Below are 9,703 nucleotides of genomic sequence, written 5' to 3'. Positions count from 1 at the left end.
GCATGTAGAACAAATTTAGGGTGATTCTAAGTTGGTGGAAAAAATTGCATCTTCTACGAAAACTGGCTTAAGTGAGACCGAATAGTCCTTCGTGTTTAAGCGTGAGTTTTTCGTCCTCCTCTAAATCACCTATAATTTTGCACACTTGATATGTTGCACAAACATAGCTAGGTTTTCAAGGTTTTATAATTTATTAGATTGGTTCAAATTTATTCTGCCATGTAGACTGACTGATCCAAACATCGGTCTACATCTTAAGGGGGCATTGTAGGATACATTTTTTCCAAATTTCTTTCATAGACATGTTTGGTACATCTATTTGAGCATGTAGAGCAAATTTAGGGTGATTTGGAGGTGGTGGAAAAAATTGCATTTTCTACAAAAACTGGCTTAAGTGAGACCAAATAGTCCTTCGTGTTTAAGCGTGATTTTTTCAACATCCTCTAAATCACCAATAATTTTGCACACTTGATATGTTGCACAAAAATAGCTAGGTTTTCAAGGTTATATAATTTTTTAAATTGTTTCCTATTTATTCTGCCCTATAGACTCACAAATCAAAACATCGGTCTACATCTTAAGGGGGCATTGTAGGATACATTCTTTCCAAATTTATTTCATAGACATGTTTGGCACATCTATTTGAGCATGTAGAACAAATTTAGGTAGATTTGGAGGTGGTGGAAAAAATTGCATTTTCTACAAAAACTGGCTTAAGTGAGACCAGATGGTCCCTCGTGCTTAGGCGTGATTTTTTCGACCTCCTCTAAATCACCTATAATTTTGCACACTTGATATGTTGCATATACATAGCTAGGTTTTCAAGGTTTTACAATTTTTTAAATTGTTTTGAATTTATTCTGCCCTGTAGACTGACTGTTCAAAACATCGGTCTACACCTTAAGGGGGCATTGTAGGATACATTTTTTTCCAAATTTCTTTCAAAGACATGCTTGGCACATCTATTTGAGCATGTAGAACAAATTTGGTGTGATTTGGAGGTGGTTGAAAAAATCACCTTTTCTACAAAAACTGGCTTAAGTGAGACCAAATGGTCCCTTGTGTTTAAGCGTGATTTTTTCGTCCTCCTCTAAATCACCTATAATTTTGCACACTTGATATGTTGCACAAACATAGCTAGGTTTTTAAGGTTTTATAATTCATTACATTGGTTCGAATTTATTCTGCCATGTAGACTGACTGATCAAAACATCGGTCTACATCTTAAGGGGGCATTGTAGGATACATTTTTTCCAAATTTCGTTCATAGACATGTTTGGTACATATATTTGAGCATGTAGAGAAAATTTAGGGTGATTTGGAGGTGGTGGAAAAAATTGCATTTTCTACAAAAACTGGCTTAAGTGAGACCAAATCGTCCCTCGTGCTCAGCGTGATTTTTTCGACCTCCTCTAAATAACCTATAATTTTGCAAACTTGATATGTGGCACAAACATAGCTAAGTTTTCAAGGTTTTACAATTTTTTAAATTGTTTTGAATTTATTCTGCCCTGTAGACTAACTGATCAAAACATCGGTCTATATCTTAAGGGGGCATTGTAGGATACATTTTTTTCCAAATTTATTTCAAAGGCATGTTTGGCAAATCTATTTGAGCATGTAGAACAAAATTGGTGAGATTTGGAGGAGGTGGAAAAAAATCACCTTTTCTACAAAAACTGGCTTAAGTGAGACCAAATGGTCCCTTGTGTTTAAGCGTGATTCTTTTCGACCTCCTCTAAATCACATATAATTTTGCATACTTGATATTTTGCAAAAACACAGCTAGGTTTTATAATTTATTAAATTGTTTCGAATTTATTCTGCCCTGTAGACTCACTTATCAAAACATCGGTCTACATCTTAAGGGGGCATTGTAGGATACATTTTTTCCAAATTTCTTTCATAGACATGTTTAATACATCTATTTGAGCATGTAGAAAAAATTTAGGGTGATTTGATGGTGGTGAAAAAAATGTATTTTCTACAAAAACTTGCTTAAGTGAGACCAATTAGTCCCTTGTGTTTAGGCGTGATTTTTTCGACCTCCTCTAAATCACCTATAATTTTGCACACTTGATATGTTGCACAAACATAGATAGGTTTTCAAGGTTTTACAATTTTTTAAATTGTTTTTATATTCTGCCCTATAGACAGACTGATCAAAACATCGGTCCACACCATAAGGGGTGCATTGTAGGATACATTTTTTTTCTAAATTTATTTCATAGACATGTTTGACTCATCTATTTGAACATGTAGAACAAATTTGGTGTGACTTGGAGGTGGTGGTAAAAATCACCTTTTCTACAAAAACTGGCTTAAGTGAGACCAAATGGTGCCTCGTGTTTAAGCGTGATTTTTTCGACCTTTTGAAAATCTCCTATAATTTTACACACTTGATATGTTGCACAGACATAGCTAGGTTTTCAAGGTTTTATAATTCATTAAATTGTTTCGAATTTATTCTGCCCTGTAGACTGACTGATCAAAACATTGGTCTAGACCTTAGGGGGCATTGTAGGATACATTTTTCCAAATTTCTTTCAAAGGCACGTTTGGCACATCTATTTGAGCATGTAGAACAAATTTGGTGTGATTCGGAGGTGGTGGAAAAAATCACCTTCTCTACAAAAACTGGCTTAAGTGAGACCAAATGGTCCCTTGTGTTTAAGCGTGATTCTTTTCGTCCTCCTCTAAATCACCTATAATTTTGCATACTTGATATTTTGCAAAAACATAGCTAGGTTTTATAATTTATTAAATTGCTTCGAATTTATGCTGCCCTGTAGACTGACTGATCAAAACATCGGTCTACATCTTAAGGGGGCATTGTAGGATACATTTTTTCCAAATTTCTTTCATAGACATGTTTAATACATCTATTTGAGCATGTAGAAAAAATTTAGGGTGATTTGATGGTGGTGGAAAAAATGTATTTTCTACAAAAACTTGCTTAAGTGAGACCAATTAGTCCCTCGTGTTTAGGCGTGATTTTTTCGACCACCTCTAAATCACCTATAATTTTGCGCACTTGATATGTTGCACAAACATAGCTAGGTTTTCAATGTTTTACAATTTTTTAAATTGTTTTTAATTTATTCTGCCCTGTAGACTGACTGATCAAAACATCGGTCCACATCTTAAGGGGTGCATTGTAGGATACATTTTTTTTCCAAATTTCTTTCATAGACATGTTTGACACATCTATTTGAACATGTAGAACAAATTTGGTGTGAATTGGAGGTGGTGGTAAAAATCACCTTTTCTACAAAAACTGGCTTAAGTGAGACCAAATGGTGCCTCGTGTTTAAGCGTGATTTTTTCGACCTTTTCTAAATAACCTATAATTTTTTACACTTGATATGTTGCACAGACATAGCTAGGTTTTCAAGGTTTTATAATTTATTAAATTATTTCAAATTTATTCTGCCCTGTCGAATGACTGATCAAAACATCCGTCCACACCTTAAGGGGCATTGTAGGATACATTTTTCCAAATTTCTTTCATAGACATGTTTGGCACATCTATTTGAGCATTTAGAACAAATTAAGTCAGACCAAATAGTCCTTCGTGTTTACGCGTAATTTTTTCAACCACCTCTAAATCACCTATAATTTTGCACACTTGATATGTTGCACAAAAATAGCTAGGTTTTCAAGGTTTTACAATTTTTCAAATTGTTTTAAATTTATTCTGCCTTGTAGACTGACTGATCAAAACATCGGTCCACACCTTAAGTGGGCATTGTAGGATACATTTTTCCAAATTTATTTCATCGACATGTTTGGCACATCTATTTGAGCATGTAGAACAAATTTGGTGTGATTTGGAGGTGGTGGAAAAAATTGCATTTTCTACAAAAACTGGCTTAAGTGAGACCAAATGGTCCCTTGTGTTTAAGCGTGATTTTTTTCGACCTTCTCTAAATCACCTATAGTTTTGCACACTTGATATGTTGCACAAACATAGCTAGGTTTTCAAGGTTTTATAATTTATTAGATTGTTTCGAATTTATTCGGCCATGTAGACTGACTGATCAAAACATCGGTCTACATCTTACGGGGGCATTGTAGGATACATTTTTTTCCAAATTTCTTTCATAGACATGTTTGGTACATCTATTTGAGCATGTAGAACAAATTTAGCGTGATTTGGAGGTGGTGGAAAAAATTGCATTTTCTACAAAAACTGGCTTAAGTGAGACCAAATGGTCCCTCGTGCTTAGGCGTGATTTTTTCGACCTCCTCTAAATCACCTATAATTTTGTACACTTGATATGTTGCACAAACATAGCTAGGTTTTCAAGGTTTTACAATTTTTTAAATTGTTTTGAATTTATTCTGCCCTGTAGACTGACTGATCAAAACATCGGTCCACACCTTAAGGGGGGCATTGTAGGATACATTTTTTTCCAAATTTATTTCATAAACATGTTTGACACATCTATTTAAGCATGTAGAACAAATTTGGTGTGATTTGGAGGTGGTGGAAAAAATCACCTTTTCTACAAAAACTGGCTTAAGTGAGACCAAATGGTCCCTTGTGTTTAAGCGTGATTTTTTTCGACCTCCTCTAAATCACCTATGATTTTGCACACTTGATATTTTGCACAAACATAGCTAGGTTTTCAAGGTTTTATAATTTATTAAATTGTTTCGAATTTATTCTGCCCTGTAGACTGACTGATCAAAACATCGGCCTACATCTTAAGGGGGCATTATAGGATACATTCTTTCCAAATTTCTTTCGTAGACATGTTTGGCACATCTATTTGAGCATGTAGAACAAATTTAGGGTGATTTGAAGTTGGTGGAAAAAATTGCATTTGCTACAAAAACTGGCTTAAGTGAGACCAAATAGTCATTCGTGTTTAAGCGTGATTTTTCAACCTCCTCTAAATCACCTATAATTTTGCACACTTGATATGTTGCACAAAAATTGCTAGGTTTTCAAGGTTTTATAATTTATTAAATTGTTTTGAATTTATTCTGCCCAGTAGACTGACTGATCAAAACATCGGTCTACATCTTAAGGGGGCATTGTAGGATACATTTTTTCCAAATTTCTTTCGTAGACATGTTTGGCACATCTATTTGAGGATGTATAACAAATTTAGGGTGATTTGGAGGTGGTGGAAAAAATTGCATTTTCTACAAAAACTGGCTTAAGTGAGAGACCAAATGGTCCCTCGTGCATAGGCGTGATTTTTTCGACCTCCTCTAAATCACCTATAATTTTGCACACTTGATATGTTGCACAAACATAGCTAGGTTTTCAAGGTTTTACAATTTTTTAAATTGTTTTAAATTTATTCTGCCATGTAGACTAACTGATTAAAACATCGGTCTACACCTTAAGGGGGCACTGTAGGATACATTTTTTCCAAATTTCTTTCTAAGACTTGTTTGGCACATCTATTTGATCATGTAGAACAATTTGGTGTGATTTGGAGGTGGTGGAAAAAAATCACATTTTCTACAAAACCTGGCTTAAGTGAGACCAAATGGTCCCTTGTGTTTAAGCGTGATTTTTTCGACCTCCTCTAAATCACCTATAATTTTGCATGCTTGATATTTTGCACAAACATAGCTAGGTTTTCAAGGTTTTATAATTTATTGAATTATTTCGAATTTATTCTGCCCTGTAGACTGATTGATCAAAACATCGGTCTACATCTTAAGGGGGCATTGTAGAATTTATTCTGCCCTCGCAGGCCCCGCCGCCCGTCGTCACCGTCACCGCCGTCACCCCTGCCACCCGTCGTCGCTGTCACCGCCATCGCCACTGCCGCCCGTCGCCGCCGCCCGTCTCCGTCGCATCGCCCGCCGCCGCCCCTACGCCGCCGCCCCCCGCTCGTACACACACACACATACACAGACACATACACACACACACAGATTGTTTTTACTTATTTTCTATTTTCTGTTGTTTAGATTAATGTTAGATAAATTACATAGATAATAATGTTAGAATGTTAATGTTAGAGGAATTATATGGAAAAGATGTTCAATATTAATGTCAATTTTAGATGAATTAGCTAGATATTAATTAGGTATATATATGAGATTTCAACTAGTTGAATTAATATAACTAGTTTATTTTTATTATGAAAATTAATAGAACAAGTTTATTTTTAGTAAGAAAATTTAGGTATATGAGATTTGATGATCTAATCAAAATATTACTATATAGAACTACCTACTTTATTTTAGTAAGAAATTAATAGAACTAGTTTATTTTTAGTAAATGCTTAGTTGAATTAATAGAACTAGTTTATTTAGTTGAATTAATAGAACTAGTACGTTTTTAATGTTTCACCTATATATGAACATATGTTAGATATTAATGTCAAATGTTAGATGAATTAGATATAAATTATATGTTAGATATATATTTAATTTAGTTATATGAGATTTCATTATCTAATTAACATTTCATTATATAGAACTAGCTACCTTATTTTTAGTAAGAAAATTAATAGAACTAGTTTAGTTGAATTAATTAGTTGAACTAGTTAGTTGAATTAGTTCTATTAATTAGGTATATTTTTCGTAAGTGCTTAGTTGAATTAGTTCTATTAATTAGGTATATTTTTCGTAAGTGCTTAGTTGAATTAGTTCAGTTAATTAGTTGAACTAGTTGAATTAACCGAATTTGTTGAATTAACAGAACTAATAAGTGTTTAATGTTTCACCTATGAACATAGGAATGTCGTCTGACGACGAACATGATTTCATTATGTGTGAATACTGCGAAGACCAGTGTGGCCTGTGCAGCAGCAATTTTCTAGTTTATGATAGACGCTTCAGCATCAAGCTGGATGAGAACTTCAAAGTGGATACAGTAAGTCACAACGACAAGTCTTTTTTCGTAATTAAGCATGACTTATGCTTCATTTGCTTCAACTTTTAATTTTAATTTTTCACTATTCTACTAGCGTATCCCCTGCCATGCGAGAATTTTTGTCTTGGATAAGATAGGTTTTAGTCCTAACGAAACTATGGAGGTAAAAAGAGTTTACTTGAAGACCGAGCATGGTTATACCTTCAATGTCAAATTATACAATGCAGACACATACACCTATTTTGAATGCAAAACTTGGCAAGCACTATGCAAGGCTTATGCATTTGAGCCTGATATGGTTATCACCTTTGATATTCGTCCGAAAGATGATATTGAAGGTAATAGAGATATCTGGGTCGATGTGCAGATGCCTCCAGTTCTACTATAATGTGAGTTTCTCAACCATATTTATGTCTTCGATATGAGATTATTCGAACCAGTTGAATAATTTATAGATCTCAATTTATATTGACAACTTACTTCCAATCAAGCAAACATGTCCGGTGCTTGGTAGACAGGACCATGCACTGTCCCGGGGCTGAACTAAACTGCGAGGAGACAAGTCATTATGTTTCATGGCTTGAGGATCTTGATGCTGTCAAGACAAATTTTTTGCCTGCACTTAGAAATGTTAGTACTCAAAATGTGTGACCAATAGTGTTCGTACTGAACTACGGTCACATATATTTAGGAAAGATGGTAAGATTACTACTATTTCTCCTCAGTGCATCTTTTCCATACATTATTTTTTAAGCTAAACTTCATTGCTAAATATGTTACTATACGATGTTCTTCAATAGGGACTCCCGATGAATGTTCTGCCTTATGGGATCGAGACTAAAGGTACCATGAATATTGTTAGCTTACGGCCAAGATATCCTACAATGCACTTTAGTGCATTCAGGATTTCTAATAGCGAGGAATGCTTAATAGTAAAATACTGGAGCAAAATTCTGAACAATCGCAGAGAAGTACTAGGGGGAAGCAATCAGAAGCGCAACCCACGATTAGGAGACAGGTTCATCTGCATGCTCCAATATGATGAATCAAAAAATCTATACATGTTCTATGCTATTTTAGCTGAGAGAGAGCAGCAGGAGTGATTAGCTAGTTCATGCTCTTAGTACTTGTCCTCTCATGTCCGTCTTCTTCGTCCTGAACTTAATCTCAAAGAGTGGTTTGCTTCTGTGGTGTTATGAACGCTTACAATATCATTACCATGTTGAACTCGACGATATCTTTGCTTCTGGTACAAGTGAATGTTTCTTCTTTAAGCCAGTGTTGGTGGTGATTAGATAGCGGTAATGACTATATGATGATTAAGTAGTGGTAATGAGACGACTATTATATGATGATTTTTAGCTAGCTATGAAAACTATTGTTGGTGATGATATATATGATGCAAGAGTTTTTATATTAATATGATGATGATGATGATGAGTTATTATATCATTTATGAAAGAAACTGCATATTAGTTTCAACTGGATGGATTCTAGCTAAGTGATCAAGTATATGGCATATCCATATTACCTTGATCATTTAATTAGGTGATCAAGTATATATAATATGGATATGACATATACTTGATGACTTAGCTAGGATCGATCAACATGCATCGAGTCAAACTAATCTGCGGTACATTCACCTAATGATTTAAAAACTCATTATAATGTAAAACAATCACTAAATTAAATTGAAAACACAAAATTAAAGTAAAAATAAAAAATAAAACCAAAACACACCCAAACATTTAGTATCGGTTGGTGTTACCAACCGGTACAATTGTCCTACGCGCCCAGGGAGCTGGCTCATGCCACGTGGTTGCCCTTTAGCACCGGTTCATGTTGAACCGGTACTAAGGGGGGGGGGCTTTAGTGCCCACAATTTAGTGCCGGTTACCTAACCGGCACTAAAGGGCCTTATGAACCGGTGCTATTGCCCAGTTCTGCACTAGTGTAAGGGGGCATTGTAGGATACATTTTTTCTAAATTTCTTTCATAGACATGTTTGGTACATCTATTTGAGCATGTAGAATAAATTTAGGGTGATTTGGAGGTGGTGGAAAAAATTGCATTTTCTACAAAAACTGGCTTAAGTGAGAGACCAAATAGTCCTTGTTTAAGAGTGATTTTTTCAACCTCCTCTAAATCACTTATAATTTTGCAAACTTGATATGTTGCACAAACAAAGCTAGGTTTTCAAGGTTTTACAATTTATTAAATTGTTTTGAATTTATTCTGCCCTGTAGACTAACTGATCGAAACATCGGACTACACATTAAGGGGGCATTGTAGGATACATTTTTTCCAAATTTCTTTCATAGACATGTTTGGCACATCTATTTGAGCATGTAGAACAAATTTAGGGTGATTTGGAGGTGGTGGAAAAAATCACCTTTTCTACAAAAACTGGCTTAAGTGAGACCAAATGGTCCCTTGTGTTTAAGCGTGATTTTTTTCGACCTCCTCTAAATCACCCATAATTTTGGACACTTGATATTTTGCACAAACATAGCTAGGTTTTCAAGGTTTTATAATTTATTGAATTGTTTCGAATTTATTCTGCCCTGTAGACTGATTGGTCAAAACATCGGTCTACATCTTAAGGGGGCATTGTATGATACATTTTTTCCAAATATCTTTCATAGACATGTTTGGTACATCTATTTGAGCATGTAGAACACATTTAGGGTGATTTGGAGGTGGTGGAAAAAATTGTATTTTCTACAAAAACTGGCTTAAGTGAGACCAATTACTCTCTCGTGTTTAGGCGTGATTTTTTCGACCTCCACTAAATCACCTATAATTTTGCACACTTGATATGTTGCACAAACATAGCTAGGTTTTCCAGGTTTT

Source organism: Triticum dicoccoides, chromosome 3A, assembly GCF_002162155.2.
Source record: "Triticum dicoccoides isolate Atlit2015 ecotype Zavitan chromosome 3A, WEW_v2.0, whole genome shotgun sequence".
NCBI classification, from domain to species: domain Eukaryota; kingdom Viridiplantae; phylum Streptophyta; class Magnoliopsida; order Poales; family Poaceae; genus Triticum; species Triticum dicoccoides.
The sequence above is the reverse complement of the archived record's forward strand: the minus strand, read 5'-3'. Positions refer to the sequence as shown.